Source organism: Echinops telfairi, unplaced genomic scaffold (assembly GCF_000313985.2).
Source record: "Echinops telfairi isolate 266 unplaced genomic scaffold, ASM31398v2 ScPeMD7_9;HRSCAF=40, whole genome shotgun sequence".
Lineage (NCBI taxonomy): Eukaryota > Metazoa > Chordata > Mammalia > Afrosoricida > Tenrecidae > Echinops > Echinops telfairi.
In genome coordinates, this window is record NW_022103906.1 from 23,551,764 (window position 1) to 23,568,825 (window position 17,062).

Sequence of the window (17,062 nt, forward strand, 5' to 3'; positions counted from 1 at the left end):
ACACCTCGTGATCACACAGGCTGGTGTGCTTCTTCCATGTGGGCTTTGTTACTTCTGAGCTTGATGGCCGCTTGTTTACCTTCAAGCATTTAAGACCCCAGATGCTATATCTTTTGATAGCCGGGCACCATCAACCTTCTTCACCACTCTTGCTAATGCACACATTTGTCTTCAGCGATCATATGGGGAAGGTAAGCACACAATGATGTTTTTAGTTCTTTGATGTCTGATACCTGATTTGATCATTTTATAAGTAGTTCACATGCTAAAAAAGTGTGAGCACCACTGATCTAGAATATAACTTGGCACAGTGTGAGAAATACAATCTAACTTTTTGGTTTTTGCTTATGGTTTCTAAATAGTCAATTCTCCCAATCTTATTTAGTAAAGGATCTCTACCTCCCTTGTAAATTCCATTATAGAGTCTACCATGGATAGAAAGAAGAGGTAAAGCCAAATATATCCTTGGCACTAAGGGTGGCCATGGGGTTGTGCTAGCCAATGAGACGCAAGTGCAAATCTATGGTAGCCATCTCCTCCTCCTCCCCTTCCCGCTTCCTGCCTGGCCTCAGAGTAACAACCAAAGACAAAACTCAACTTGTGAGGAGGCAGAGCAGAAAGACACACTTAAAGGAACCAAGTTCCTCAAGTCCTCAGTGAGCCTCGGGCTATAATCCCAAACATGGAATGCTCCCTACCTAGGCTGCACCAGCATCTGCTGGATTCTTTGTTCTTTGCACCCTAGCGTACATTGAACGCATACACTGTCCTCTCTCTTCAAGTTTGTTTTTTCGGTGTTTCCTAGTACTTGTGTTTTCTTTATTGGTTCCTTATTTCATCCTTCAAATGTAATATATACATACATGAGGAAAACCACATCCAAAGTAAATGTTGGCCTTTTCCAGCCTGTGTAGGACTTCAGCATTCATGGAGTCAAACCTCAGAGGAAACCTCTGATGGCAGTTTTTAGTTTTAGTTTTTTAAATCATTTTATTGGGGGGCTCATTCAACTCTTATCACAATCCATACATACATCAATTGTGTAAAGCACATTTGTACATTCCTTACCCTCATTATGCTCAAAATGTTTGCTTTCCACTTAAGCCCTTGGCATCAGCTCATTTGTTGCCCTCCCTCTCTGCCCCCCACTCCCTCATGAACCCTTGATAATTAATAAATTATTATTTTGTCATATCTTACACTGTCCAACATCTCCCTTCACCCACTTTTTTGTTGTCCGTCCCCCAGGGAGGTTATATGTAGATCCTTGTAATTGGTTCCCCCTTTCTACCCCACCCTCCCTACACCCTCCCAGGTCACTCTCAGCACTGGTCCTAAAGGGATCATCTGTCCTGGATTCCCCGTGTTTCCAGTTCCTATCTGTACCAGTGTACATCCTCTGGTCCAGACAGATTTGTAAGGGTAGAATTGGGATCATGATAATGGGAGGGGGGGGGAAGCATTTAGGAACTAGAGGAAAGTTGTATGTTTCATCGTTGCTATACTGCACCCTAACTGGCTCATCTCCTCCTGGCGACCCTTCTGTAAGGGGATGTCCAGTTGCCTACAGATGGGTCTTGAGTCCCCAATCTGTACTCCCCTCATTCACAATGATTTCATTTTTTGCTTTTTGATGCCTGATACCTGATCCCTTCGACACCTCATGATCGCACAGGCTGGTGTGCTTCTTCCATGTGGGCTTTGTTGCTTCTGAGCTAGATGGCCGCTTGTTTACCTTCAAGCCTTTAAGACCCCAGACACTATATCTTTTGATAGCCAGGCACCATCAGCTTTCTTCACCAGATTTGCTGATGCACCCATTTGTCTTCAGCGATCATGTCGGGAAGGTGAGCATCATGGAATGCAGTTTAATAGAACAAAGTGTTCTTGCATTGAGGGAGTACTTGAGTGGAGGCCCAATGTCCATCTGCTACCTTAATACTAAACCTATAATATATGCACATAGTCTATTTCCCCATCCTCACATATATATTTACATATGTACATGCCTTTATTTAGACCTCTATAAATGCCCTTTGCCTCCTAGCTCTTTCCTCATTTCCTTTTACTTTCCTCTTGTCCCACTACCATGTTCTGCCTTCATTTGGGTTTCAGTCATTCCTCTCGGTTACATTGCCCTTGATCAAGCGCTACCAGCCTCCTACACCCTCCTCACCACCGATTTGGATCACTTGTTGTTCCCTTGTCCCTGGGTGTGCTAACACCACTTCCTTAATACTAATTAAAATATATAACATTATTACCATCTGCCAGGCCCCGGGCTAAGCAGTTTACTTCCGTTCTCTCAGTCAGCCTTCTCAGCAGCATTATTCACATACATTCTACAATACTGTTCTAACTGTATGATGGAACATCAACGGCAACTTTGCAGGGTACAGGGGGAAAAAGTATTAAATGTATATGATTAGATGGCCTTCCTACTTCTGATACATGCAAACAACAAAAAAGGTGACTCTTAAAATGGAAGGAACAGATCTTATCTCCCCTCTCCCGTCCATTCTACAGATAAGGATACTGAGGCTACGAGTACAGAAGTTAACGAGACTAGAACTAATAAGAAACTGCTTAATTCCTATACAGACTTTGATCTATTTTTGGACATTTCTAGTCTGTCCATTTATCATTTGCAATGCAAATGCAAATACACCAAGCTTATTCATGTTATACCTTTTTTTTTTTTCTCGATCTCTTTTGCAGGTTCAATTTCTTTTAAAAACTGCTCTTGGCTACTCTTGTACATTTATTCTTTTAGATAAACATTTAAAATCATCTTGTCAAGCCCCAACTCATGCCACAGAAACTGTCTGGAATGAGGGTGCTGGCGCTGTTGGGTGGGCGCTGGACTGCTAAGCACATGGTCAGAGGTTTAAATCCACCAGCTGTGCGGAAAGAGTCAGATGAGGCTGTCTGCCCTGCAAAGATTTGCAGCCTTGGGAAACCCCGTACAGGGCCACTTTGCGTCAGAATATACTCCATGGCAGAGGGGCTTTAAGGGATTCACAGAAATGCACATTCCCAAACGTTTCTTAAGAACCAAACGTGCCAGGCACAGGAACTACAGCAGCAGGCAGACAAGATTCCCTACCTTCGTGGGATAGCCTTAGCCCACGTATACCGGTGGAAGACTGTCAACAGGCTGCAACATAATGCACATAGAACACAGAGATTCAGAGTCTGGGGCTGAATCAGACCTTCATTTTAATCCTGAGTCTGCAATTTGCTACCAGCATCAAGGTTTTGGACCAGGTCACAACTTCTATCAGATTTCTTTTCCTTATATCTAGAAAAATGAAGACACTAATCCGCCCTCCCCCGCAGAGTAACTGAGAAAATTACATGAGATGATGAAGATACAGGACAGTACTGGTTACATAGTAATTGCCCACGAAGTGTGGTTTTGGAGAATGACATGAAAAGAAGTTCATGATATACGGTGAGTTAGTTAATTGTGCCAGCCTGGCCGATAATCACATGTGGGGCTAATTGAAAGGCGGAGGGATAAATGGGTGGTGAGCCTCGCCTTTCTAGTTCTTGGGTCTCTTGTTTTGTGATGGTTACACCGGGTGCAGCTGCCTTAGCAGTTTCCTGCTTCAGCTTGCAAGATTGACTTCCTATAAGACATCCTCAAGGAGAAGCCCCATGGACCTATCCCTATGCAGCCCTGGGTGCTGGAGCAGCCGTGTGGAGACCCCTGCTAGTGCTGAGATGCTTGTTTGTTCTTGCTTTCCTCCTGCAGTCGGCATCATTGCCTCTGTTTTGTGAGGTGGAGGACTTTGTGGACTGGTGTTGGGTTAATGGGTTAATGTTGGACTTGTGGGTTTGGGCAGCATTGGGTTGGGATGTTTTCGTGATGCACATTTTCTTTACATAAAACTCTCTCTTATACATGAGTTGCTGTGGATGTTTCTCCAAAGTACCTAGACTAATACATACGGCAAGGAAGGTCTACAAAACTGTATGTACGGCAGACAGCTTTTCCTTTAAAAAAATGTGTATCTTTATAGAAAATGACTAAAAACATACTCAAAGTTTTACTCTGCGTGGTGGAATTTATGGTCATTTCTGTTATCTTTTGACTTACCCTTCCTTTCTCCAATGAACATGCATTACTTTAAAAAGAAAGTTATTTTGAAAGTTTTGTTTTGCTTGTATACGGAGTCCAGTTAGGAAACGAACCTGCTTTAACGCTGACCCACCAGTAAGTCATCTCCTCATGACTCTATTCGGAACCACTGAGTCTGCGGTACTTTGTTACAACGGCCACGGGAGAGCCATTTGCTCTCTGATCCACAGACAGACCCACCTTCAGCCGGTCGAGCAGTGGATTGACAGATTCAGGTCACGGTGGCAGCAGCGGGCTATTCTGGGTGCTCGGTCCCTTCTCACTCCAGTTCCCTTCCCATCAGACCCTCACGCGTGCTGCACGCTTTTACTAGAAACAGGTGACCTAAAAGGCGTGGGTGCGCGGCTGATGATTCTGATCTTGGCTCAGGACAGCCCTTTTAGCTTCTAATAACAGAGCACAAACCCATGAGCCCATCTGCAGGTGGAAAACGAGGTCGTCTACTTTAAGAAACATTTTGCAGCCTTGGGTTCCTCAGGGACCGGGGCGTCTCTCCCGAATATGATCGCTATGGGCTCCAAACGACTCAGAAGCAATGGGTGGCCAGCAGACACCGAAAATCAATGTACGCACATGCACGAATTCATACAAACACGTTGCTTTTTTTCAGCTGCGTCCACTGAGAGCAGGCCTAAAAGCCAAACATCCCCGTAGCAATGAGCACGTGTAGCACCTAGGGTTTGGTTTTCAGTGCCATTCAACAAAGGGAAGTGGTCGAATCTATGGCTGGACCATGGGAAAGGCGGGCTCTTGTACTGAAACAGCTTGAGGCACCAGACATTAAAGAAATGCTCAGAAAAGGACCGAGTTAATCGAAAGAACACCCGCAACTTGAAGGAGCTGCTAATGGCCAAAGAGAAAGAGTGGAGGCCCAAGTCATGGTCACATTGGATCTTCACCCATAACGCAAAAGATGAAGGAACAGCTCTTCCTTGTAAGAGAATTCTACTTATTAAACGTGACAGAGACCAACGGAGAAGCAGCATTATGCAAACCCCACAGTAAGAACTGTCACAGATGAGATCCACAAACGGAGATTGAAATGTAGGGGGTGGCAGCTCGAAGAGAAATGCAATTTGCCTTGTCTCCACGTCGCTCTATCAAACTGCAAAGGGCAAGGCGGGGACTTGCCAGTGCAGAAATTGGGCAGACCCTACGTAAAAGCAAGTGATGAAGGTGCACGTGTGTCCAGCGATTACGACAGAGTGACACACTGAATGCCCGGGGTTGACACTCCACGTCGACTCACTGCCGAGGTGACTGGGACTCACAGCGAGCCTGGAGGGCAGGGTCGAACTGGCCTGTGGGTGTCTGAGACGGCAGCTCTGTACAGGGGTAGAAAGCTGATCAGGTCGTGGCTCCAAACTGCCCTTGTGGTTGGCAGCACGCTGTGTCACCATGCCACAAGGGCCCCACTCTGAAGAGCACAGAGCATCCTTCTGTGGTGCTCCTGCCACAAACGAGTGATCCCATTCCAGGGAGGGCAGGCTAAGAAACTGCTACAGCATGGACGAGGTTCGGGCGAAGCAACCAGGGCACGCAGTGTGGGACTCTGGGCAGGACTGAGGCAGGCCAAGCGCAGTAAGAGCTGGTCTCTAAGCTCGCTCCAACTCAGCTCCGCTGAGTCCATTCTGACTCACGGCCAAATCACCAGCCTGTAGTGAATCATGTTGGATCAACCTGAAGGTCCTACTCTGGAAAATAGTACTATGGAGGGATGGAACGATGAACCGATCGCAATGATTGACGTGTAAACCCCTGCCACCCACCCCCTTCTCCCTGGGGGGTGAAGAGCAGAAACCATGGGAGAAGGGAGACAGCGGTTGGTGTAAGATATGAAAATAATAATTTATAACTTATCAAGGGGTCATGAGGGTGGGAGGTGGGCAGGGAGGGAAAAAAGAGGAGATAATGCCAAGGGCTCAAATAGCAAGTTTGTAAAATAATGATGGCAACATATGTACAAATATCTTGACACGATTGATATATGGATTGTTATAAGAGCTGTAAGAGCCCCCAATAAAATGATCTTTAAAAAAAAGAAGAAAGAAAGAAAATAGTACTATGGTTATATAAGATGCTAATATTAGAGATGAGGGACATAACGGAATCCTCTATTTCTCTGTAGTATTCTCTGGATGTCAAAAATTAGTTCAAAATTAAAAGTTTAAAAGGGAACGGCTGAAGTAGAGTACACGTTTACGGAGACATTGGCTACTACGGCTGAGTGGAGAAGGAGCTTGCTGAAGTGGAAGGCGGGAATACGCCCACGTGCTAACGGGCTCATTGTGTTTAAAAAAATACCGTCTATACTCCTGTATGAGCCGAGTTTTTCAGCACATTTTAATGCATTTTTGTGGTAAAATTAGGTGCCTTGGCTGATATTCGGATCAGCTTATACTCGAATATATATACGGTAAGTCAATAGATACAGTAAGAAATATTTGCCATTTTAATCTTTTTTTTTAATGAACAAATTGTACACTACCTCTGTTCCATGAGTTTCGTCTGTCCCAACAGAAACTCAGATGACCTCGTAAGGAAGAATTGCCCATTCTCCCCTCAGCGGCTCTCACTCACCCACGAGTTGGGGTCTGACTTAGTGGCCTGTATGACCCCCCAGAGCTGCCCCCAGGTGGGTTTCCGAGACGGGAACTCCTTGCAGGAGTAGACAGCTTCATCTTTCTCCCCGATAGCCGCTTTAGCCTCTCACATTTGCCTATCCGAGGAATTTCCCATATGCGGATCACCCAACACTTGCCCTTTTGTATCTGGGTCCATTTCACTCAGCACAGCCGCTTCCGGGTTCATCCAAGTAATTACAGAATGTCTTTGAACATCATTTCTCTTATGGATAAATAAAACTCCATTATATCCTCTATCGTGTTTGCTTGGCCATTCCTCTTTGATGGGCACTTGAGATTTCCCCACCTTGTGGCTGTGTGGCTGATACCAGAGTGAACATGAGGAGTACCCGAGTTTCTACTGCAATCCTGCGTTTACGAGTCTTTGAGTGTTTGTCTAGAAGTAGAATTGTTGGGTCACATCCTAATGCTGTTAAAACAGGATCTCAATTTTCCACTTCATTTCTCAGAAGCTACTGCATGTGTGCCTGCATGGCCTTGAGCTCTCTAAAACTTTCCAAGGAAGAAATCTGGGGGACAAGTCTACATTTCAGAGATTAACACAGCTTGTGTCCCAGACTGACTAAGGAGTTCTCACCAGTGACCTTCAGCTTTACTGCTGTCTCTTTGGTGGGAAACCAATAAAGCACTTGGAATTCCGGAGATTTGCAAAAAGATAAAAATGATGTCATTCTTTTCACTACTTTATAATTTTGGAAAGTCTAATTTTTTTCTCTCACAAAAATATATTTTTATGTTAACATGTAATGGCCTTCCTTCTTGTATGTTACATGAATAAATACCGTTATTACATTCCTCAGTTCAAATGTTTGACATCACTGGATCTCAGCGTCACATAAGGAAAACCTCTTTGGGCTTCCCAACAATTGTTTTATGACATGAAAGAGTTCTGGGAACAAACAATTTGAGAAATGCTAAGCTTGAGAGCACTTAATACAGATGAAAAACCAAGACTTGCCATCCATTGTTGTTAGGTGCTACGCATGGATCTGACTGATAGAGACACCCCACCACCCCAACCCCCTACCCCCCCACCCCCAACAGAACTGCCCTAGGGTTTTCTAGGCTGCAGTTTTCATGGAAGCCGACTGCCAGCTCTTTCTCCACAGAGCTGCTGGGCAGGCTCAGGTCTATTAGCAACCTAACTAACTGGCTGCACCAGTATGGTCCTAGTGATCGAATTAGGGATGTGCATTAACCAAGCCGAATTCTGAATGAAGACTGGTTTGTGAATGTCTTTTAAGCTCTCATTTTACTGAACGAAATAAAGTTATAAGAAGCCCCAACTAATAGAGACGTTTATCCTTTAACCCAACAACCTTGCTTTTGACAACATATTCATATTGATGCACAGAGAGAATGCCACTTGGACAGAGTTCCTCATGGCCACAATGTAAGCAACGGCAGATACTGGAAACATAACGTGAGTGATGGGGCGGGGAGCAGTACGACTCCCAGATTACTGGATGGTGGGCAGCTACGCTAGAAAGAATGGCAGCGCGCCATCTGCCGCTCCGTGAGAAGAGCAAGGGGCTGAGGGAGGTGTCTAAGAGGCTGCGGTGAGTGAAAGGAGGGGCCGGGCGACACCAATGCAAAGGACTTTGAAAGTGTGTGGGAAAACGAAGTAGCAAGATGATGTGATTGTCCCACAAACATTTTGAAAACCCCTCGTCCACTGGAAAGATACCCAAGAAATTAGCAGGCAGGAATAGGGTGGAATAAGAGCAAGAGGGTGGTTGGAACCAAACCCCAAAGCAAACTCACAGTCATCGACCATTCTAACTCAGGGAGCCAAAGGGCGGGGTCCCACAGCCCCTGTGGTTCCTGAGGCTGTAGATCTCTAACCCAGCAGAAAGCTTCCTCTTTCTCCGGAAGAGCACCCAGTGGGTTCGAATTGTGGGCCTTGCAGTTGGTAGCCCAAGGCGACGCCTCCAAGGCCCCAGCTGAGATCGAGGATCAGATATCTCACTGAATATGGATTTGTTAGCTAGGTGAATATGTGACCTGCTTGGGGGAAAAATGAATAAAATAAAGAAACTTGGGAATCGCAGGTGATACATTGAGGGCAGACTTTTGGCATATAACCATCTGTAAATCTACCTAGACCTTGAAGCAAGCAATTCACAGCCAACAGCTGCTCCGAGGGAGAAAGGCGAAGCTTTCTTCTCCAGTCAAGAGGTGCACTCTCAGAAAGCCTATTGGGATCCCTGGTAGCACAATGGTGAACTGCTCGACTGCTAACCAAAAGTTTGTTAGTTCAAATCCACCAGCTGCTCCGTGGGAGAAAACCCCTGGTAATCTGCTTCCATAAAGGGAGCCCTCTGGGGCCACCCTCCTCTGTCCTACAGGGTCACTGTGAGCCAGACTGCACGGCACACAAGCACAGACTCAATGAAAAGATCTTGGATGTAAATCAAAGTCTGGTGAATACAAATAGAGGCATGTGTTTTTAACATAAACGTTAAATAAGCTTTCTTGTTTTCAAGTCCCAACTTTAAACTGATTTTTTTTTTCTTTCTCTTAGTGCACTGACTAAGAAAGAACACATTTAGGTACTAAAGGTAATGAAGTCAGGGCAATCACTGTCTCCTTCCACCAAACCTCGGATTCCGCAGGCCTCACCGGGAAGGAAGAGGGTTAGGAGACCTGAGAACATGGAGTTTAGTTTCCTTTTACCAGGCGGGTTCTGGGCTCCTGTGCAGAGAGCCCAGTAGGGGTTCTGTCTTCCAGTCTTAGCTTCTGCCCTCCTCTGTGCCCACAGTAAGGGTGGGACGAAAGTGCCGGGCTGTCCAAGAGCTTGTGCTGAGGCTGCCCTGCTGCCCTCTGGCCCCCTGGCAGGGCAGGAGGCCCCTGGTTGGCAGCAGTCCTGGGTTAGCAGACTCTGGACTCCTTATCTCCTGACATTCTGACATCCGCCATCCTCCAGGTGACAAAAGTCCCACAGTAGACATCTAGTGAGCCCTGCCCTGGGGCCCCAGGCAACACGCCCCTTCCGCACCCACCCCTCACCCACCCGTGCCTCCAAGGAGTCGGAAAGAGGCAGAAGCAGGAGACTCCGGTAGCAAGAGCTTCAACCCACAAAAGCAAAGACACCCCCCCCCCCAGTTATGCACAGAGACAACTAGCTCCTTCCTCACATTTTCAGTTAACCTGGGCGAAGGTGCTGCCTTTGGTCCTTTTCAACGTGAAGACACTCCATGTGGACTCCACATATTACCGCCTCATGAGCCGATTGCTGGGTGGTCAATAAACTCAAAAACCCATGCCATTGCTGGGTGGTCAATAAACTCAAAAACCCACGTCAATACGGACTCATAGAGACCCTTCCTGCAGGGCAGGGCAGAACTGCTCCTGTGAGTTTTTCAGACTGTAGCTCTCGACAGGAGTACAAAGGCCCGTCTTTCCCCAGGGTGGGCAATGGCCTTCCCTTATTGAGCACCCTTGCCCTGAATCAAATTTAATTCAATCCGATTTAATCCAAGAATGATATCAGACTATTATCCTTAATCTTTCTAAAAAGATTATCCATAAGAATGCTTTGAAAATGATGATGGCGGCATATGTGTACATGTGCTTGACACACTGGAGGAATGTATGGATTGTGATAAAAGATGTAAGAGCCCCCAATAAAAGAATGTTTTTAAAAAGATCGTCCTTAAGATTTATATCCTTAATTCTTTATAAAAAGAGTACTTTTTATAAATCTAAGTTTTTGATAACTCAAAGCAAGAAGAATAAAGATTACTCAACAATCCAACCTGAAAACCAGAAGCCAAACGCACTGCCATCAGGTCACTACTGACCCAGTGACCCTGCAGGACAGGGTAGAACTGACCCTGTGAGTTTCTGGGACTGTCATAAAAGCATCAATTAAGATTCTCTTGAATCCACCAGAGAAGGGATTCTGGCTGGTTCCTCTCACTAACCCTAAACTACTAACTTGCAGAGAACGATGACTTAGGCTGATCGCTCCCAGTGAAAGAAGACGGCAGCCCGTACCTGGACTCGCTCACCTGCCACAGGACTCAGCCAGGAGCGGATGGATGACTGTGCGCATGGTGGATCAGGGAACAAGAACGTCTAAAAATCAGAATTGAAGCCATCTCTGGACTGGGTTTTCTGGTTTGAAGTTTCTTTTGAATAAATGATGTGCTGTACAAGATAGGTCTTGTTACTTAATAAGGCAAACTCCTGAAATGATCTATGCCACCGGGTCACAGTGGAGATCAAGGATCGGCTATCTCACCGAATACCATTTATATATATATATGCTGGGGGGAAATGAATAAAATAAGGAACTTGGAAATCACAGGTGATACATTCTGCATATAAACTATTTGCCAATCTAATTGCCAATCATCTAAACTATTTGCCAATCTAATTGCCAATCTAAACTATTTGCCAATCTAATTAGCTAGACCCACAGAAGGAAACCTGGCATGCAATGGGCATGTGCTCGGCGACCAACCAAAGGGCTGGTGATTTTTCAGCCGCCTGGTGGCCCTGGGTCCGTAAAGACGGCAGCCTAGGAAGCCCCATGGGGCTGTTCTACTCGGTCCCATGGGTCACTCGCTGGGGGGAAACTGACGTGATGGCCAGCTGGTTATCTAGAGGAGGACCTTGGATTAGCTCCACTTTATTCACCCGTCTACTGGCACGTATCCTGACTGCTGCTCTTCTGGGTGTAAACATCTGCTGTATAAGATGCTTTACAAACATCCTATCTCCAAAAACCCTCTCTATTGCTCACAAAGAGAATAATGTACACAGAAAAGCATTCATACTTCAAACAGATTCACGCTTACTCCTGGAGAAGGCCTTTCTCAAGAGCCACCTTCTCCCTCTGCTATGGCCGAGCCTGAAGCCCACCCTCCGTAAAGGAACTGCAGGGCAGGAGTCTCCCGCTGTGACATAGCAGCCACGGCATGCTAGAGACATCCATGGGGCTGGAGACCTTACAGCTTTCAGAGCGTCCAGAGTCTTACAGCCTTGAGAAACAAGCCGCCATCTAAGATCACTGCATGCTGGAGCCTAGGAAGAAGAAAGGCCTCTTCCGATAGTGGTCCATACAAGATCACATGATTTTTATTGCGCTCCTTGATCAAAATGAAGGAATGTGTAAGGGATTTTAAAATTAAGGTGCCTTCTAATGGAAGCTGGCTCCGTTTTGTTTGACCTACTTTTTCCCTTAGCAACAATTAACAGTTGTATAAACTGAATAATGTAGGATTTGGGGGGGTGGCGGGCAGGGGAGGCAGGTAACTGGAGATTCGTTTCGCATAACTTAGTATTTAGGTGATCAGCTTCATTCGAACTTTAAACCTGTTCAATAGAGGATGAAGGAACCTGTCCTGTTTCTATAACTCTAGAGGTCTTACAAACCTGGTTCACTGTATTGTGATTGTCTTAGCAAAGATTTCTATCTTTCTATTCTTTATGTTTGAGCACACAGTGCTCTCTTATAAGCTGTAACTAGGCTACCAATGTTAAAAGTACATCACATGAAACCATGGGTAAAATATTCTACCATGTGTTCTTAGAAAATCTATCAAGTAAGCAACTTGTGATCACTTTGTGATCCCTTACGAGATGCACTGCATCCAATCACTGTCATCCACATACACAGCAAAGCAACAGAGCGAAAGCCATGCTTCCAGATAGCCCACCCTTGAATGCATTACCTCACCAAGGACCAATCACAATAGTGGAGCCTAAGTTCCTGGTTTAGTGTATAAATACGGCTTTATGACAACACTACACATAGTGGAGCATTCTGTGATTCCTCTTTATCCTATAGTTCCATAATTCATAAATTATATTGCCCTTAATAAAAATATTTGCTTTTATTTTTTAACCTTTAATGACTCAAGAGATTTTACTCTTTGGTGGCTACTATTTATTAACTTCTCTGGGTACAGTTTCTTTACTTAAAAAAAATAAAGGAGTCAGGTCAAAAAACTACCAAGGTCCCTCCAATCCAACACTCTGTGGTTCTGCAAAATTAGGGCTAAGCAGTGCTTTCTTCAGGCATCAGGTGCTCATAAGACTCATCAAGGTGATCATTTGACTTTCTCTGTACAGGCAGGAGAGGAAATGTCCTGATTCCCAGACATACACAATCCATTCAGAAGCACTATGATTTGGATCACAAGATCTTACAAAAAGTAGACATGGGTTGGAGGGAGAAAGATAAAGCTTTCAACTCTCATAAAAAGCTAGTACTGTGCAGGTAGGAGAGGAAATGTCTGTCCTATGGGTTGCTATGAGTTCAAACGGACTTAGTGGCAGTAACTGAAGGCAGCAGAGTCAAACCTAAATCTAAAGGGGTGTGTGTGTTGGGGTGGGAGAAGGGGGGGCAGTCATTTTTCCCTAAGACTTTCCAGTGAATCAGCAGAAGGTTCTTTCTCTCCAACAAGTGTCTGCATTCTAATGGCATAAACTGGTCCAGATGCACTTCAAAGAGTTCATGGAACACGCTTATTAGGAAAATCTATGCATAATTTCAAACTTTTTTTGCACCAAAATAAACTCATACTAACTTACTATATAATATGCCCGAACAGGAGGTAGTTTGATGTACTAAGAGGTTAAAACATGAATTCTGCTACAAATTAAAGCAAAAACAAACACCAAACCGATGGTGAAGAGTGGTAAGAATGATAAAATCATCGATGCTTACCAAAAGCCTATGGAGACAACGCCCCCAACGAAACCAGCAGTGTACAAATAATAGCTCATTTTAAGAAGGGACAAGACCAGGCTGAAGATGCAGTCACGGCAATAAACCATCCACGTCAATTTGTGAGGGGAAAGTTACCCTTGCTCCTGCTCTAACTGAAGAAGACCCGTGATTAACAGCAGAAACAGCCAGTGTCGTGCACATCTCCATTGGTTCAGCTTAAACAACTCTGACTGAAGGAGTAAAGGTGTACATACTTTTCGCTCAGCTCATCAGTAATCGAGAGCAGAGACTGTAGTGGGAATTTTAAACAAGCAGAGGAAAGATCCTGATGCATTTCTTTACCGAAGTGTACTGTGAGAGGAAACATGGCTTTACCAGTAAGATCTTGAAAATCAAACATAAGACAACGGCAAGAGATGAAAGTGGTCCAGTCGAAGCAAAAGTGGACAAGTCAAGAGCAAAGGTCATGGTAACAGGTTTTTTTTGGATGCTCAAAGCATTTTGCTGGCTGACTTCCTGGAAGTCCAAAGAACAATACCGTCTGCTTATTATGAGAGTGTTTTGAGAAAGACAACCAACGCTTTAGCACAAAGACACCCAGGGAAGCTTCACCGGAGACTCCCTTTCCACCATGACAATGTTTCTGCTCACTCCTCTCATCAAGCAAGGCCAATTTTACGGGCCTTTCACCAGAAAATCGTTAGACATCCACCTCACAGTCCTGATTTGGCTTCTTCTCACCTCTTTTTGTTTCCTAATCTCAAATCTTTAAAGGGCAACCATTTTCTTTAATAATGCAAAAAAGACCACACTAGCTTAGTTAAATTCCCAGTTCTTTAGGGATGGTTTAAATGACTGGTATCATTGCTTACAAGTGAATCTTGAATTTGATGGAGCTTCTATTGAAAAATAAAGCTTAAATTTTTCATCTTTTGATATTATTTTCCATGAAGTCTTTGGAGACCCCCTCGTATATACTGCTATTCTCCACTTATCTTCTTCCACTCTGAATTAATCCTATCTGGTGCAGTCTAGTCATATCTGCAAACCAAAGGCAAGAAGATCCCTAGTGTACCTCCTGACTACTACCCAATTGGTTCACAACAACAATGCCACGTTGCTAGGTCTAAGTCACCGGTTTTCTAACAGGAAATGCAATGTGTGGTTTTTCATTCCAGCAGACTAAGCGTTGTGATTTTGGACATTCCTCCTTTTGCTTCACCAAGGAGGCAAGCTCCTCTACGACACAATCTTTAGGGATTGTGTTGTAAGAGGTAGGGATCACAGAATTGTAGATCCTGAGGACAAGCTATCTAGCCCAGCCTTGGCACTGAGACCTCCCCAAGTTTGCAAAGGCAGTTAGGGAAGAAGGGGAGTCCAGGTCACCTCCCGTCATCACTCACTACATCACCACTTTCTAAATGCAGTAGCACACCTATCCAAGTGGCCTAGGGATCTTAGGGAAGAGTGGTTAAAGTCGCAAATCCAAACAACAGGAATACTCCGGGAAAAGGAGCCTTATCATAGTTGTCCCCCGGTCCCATTCACGCCCCAGAAGAGGCTGTGATTCCTCACTAAAGTCATGTCCAGAGACCTCCAGGGCACCCAGTTCAACTGTCTTCAAAGCAGCTCTGTTTTGGAACCCAGGCCCTGGCGGATACCAGTGATCTTCAAAACGGAGCTGGGAACATTTTGTTGGCTTGATTCTGACGTTAGAATAACATGGTACATTTGCTGGGATGGCTCTTTTGTCCCGCTGCCCTGTCCCACCAAGAGGGGGCAGCGTAAGCCAGACCACCTAACTTGGTTGGTGCTGACCAAAAATAACCCCCAAGCCATCCGCGCCTAGTTTGGGCTTTCCTCTAGCGCTTGTTCCTGGCCAGTTGGGAGGTAGGCCGGTCCTTGGGAGGGCAGCGGACGCCGTCCATCGCAGGAAAGCAAAGTCAGGAGCAGCGCCCCACGGGACACACGCCAAGAACTGCCCATCTATTTATCCATGGATTCTGCTTTGTCCATCCTCCGTGGCCCTGAGCCCCAGTACGGCTCTCCACGTTCTGGGCCCCCTTCTCTGGGTCACAAATCCCACGCTCTCTCGTACAAGAGACTGCAGCCTGCGACCTCCCTTCCCTGGCCACCAAGTACCCCCAAGTCATTGCACCGCGGCCAGGTGCCGCCTTCATTGCAAACCCTCCGGGCCCTTTTATCCGTCTTCCGAAGAGGCTCCCGGGTCGAGGAACCACCGTTCCGCTCCCGGTCCTCTGCACGGCGAGTGCCCCCAACCCCCACTCCCTGACCCCAAAGCCCTGGAAGCGCGCTGTTTCCCCGCATGGGAGCCCCATCCTTCTGGCTCCCCGCGGCCCCGCCAGCACGCTCTGCAGCCCTCACCTGAGCTCCAAGCGGACGTCACCTGCGCCCGGCGCAAGGACACCAGCAAGGCCCTGGGGCGCACCGCAGCCTCCACCAGCAGCAGATCAGCCCGTGCGTCCCGGCAGGCAGCACAGTGCGCCTCGGGGCCCCCTCCCTCCGTCGGTCCCCGCCACGGCGCGCATGCCCGGCTATATACCGAGCATGTCAGTATCAGGGCCCACCCACACTGGCCCTCGGCCCCGCCCCTCGCCCCGCCCAGCTCTCCCCAGAGCCTGCCACGTGGTGCTGCGCGGGCGGTGGAGGTGCGCGGGTAGGTGCTGGAGCCGGCTGCGTGGACCGACGCCAGCGGTTGGTTCGCTTGCGGAGGGTTTGTAGGGACAAACTCAGCACCTTTTTCGCAGTCGCATGATCTGACGCTGAGACCCTAGCTCCACGGGCTAACTCGTCTAACCCTTCCGCGAATTCTGTTAATTCACGGAGTCCGCACAGGCTTCTTTCCTCCCTGGGAAACTTCCCGTTGGAACCTTTCGTTCCTTACCCGTGAGGCTCTCTGACAGTCTGGCCTCCATCCCCACACTCCTAGGGGTCAGACTGCTCACCTGCTAGGAATGTGTATTTCTTAACACTTCTGGTTTCAAATAAAGGTTTCTCTTCCTAACGCATTTCTGAAAGGGATCGTATTCATGCCCTCCGTAATGTTCTTTTTCTGCTGCTTACCAGCCGAAGAACACACATTTCTCATTCAAGTTTCAAATTATATATTAACTATTTTAAACTCGATGTCAACCCTCCCTTCAAAAGGATCAGGTGCTCGAAAGAGCCATAGTCCTCAACCCAAAGCTGGGAGATAGGGTAAAGAATATGGCATTTTTGTGTAAGGGGTGCCCCAGGAGTCCTAGCAGGACTGGGCTTTTGAGATGGACATCATCGGACCTCAGAAATGCAAATTTCTTTTAGGGGGAAAAACCTCTCCCCACCATGAAACTCCCATTGTTCTTCTCCAGGGGACATCTGGATGATTTCCTCTGCAGTTCAGCCAGCTGCCACGTGAATCTTGATGCCCCAGAGCCTTAGCCATTTCCACACCTGGGTCCTGGGATCTGAGCAGTGGGCCCTAAGCCAACTAGCTTGGTAGATAAGCATGACCACTCCTCACTCTGAAGGTCTTGGGGACAGGAGCCCCAGGCATACTCCTCCTGGAGCAGGTGAAGGAAGAATCTGATG

At 46.4% G+C, this 17,062-nt stretch overlaps 1 protein-coding gene across 2 annotated transcripts in view; it reads right to left on the reverse strand.

Moving 5' to 3' along the window:
- Window positions 1–15,943, reverse strand: part of SLC39A14 (solute carrier family 39 member 14) — a 67,527-nt gene extending 51,584 nt beyond the window's left edge. For both annotated transcript variants that reach the window (XM_004707595.2, XM_045286623.1), the window contains exon 1: window positions 15,857–15,943. The gene's annotated coding sequence lies outside the window, so the exon portion shown is untranslated. The remainder of the gene's footprint in view (window positions 1–15,856) is intronic.
- Window positions 15,944–17,062: the final 1,119 nt, after the last annotated feature.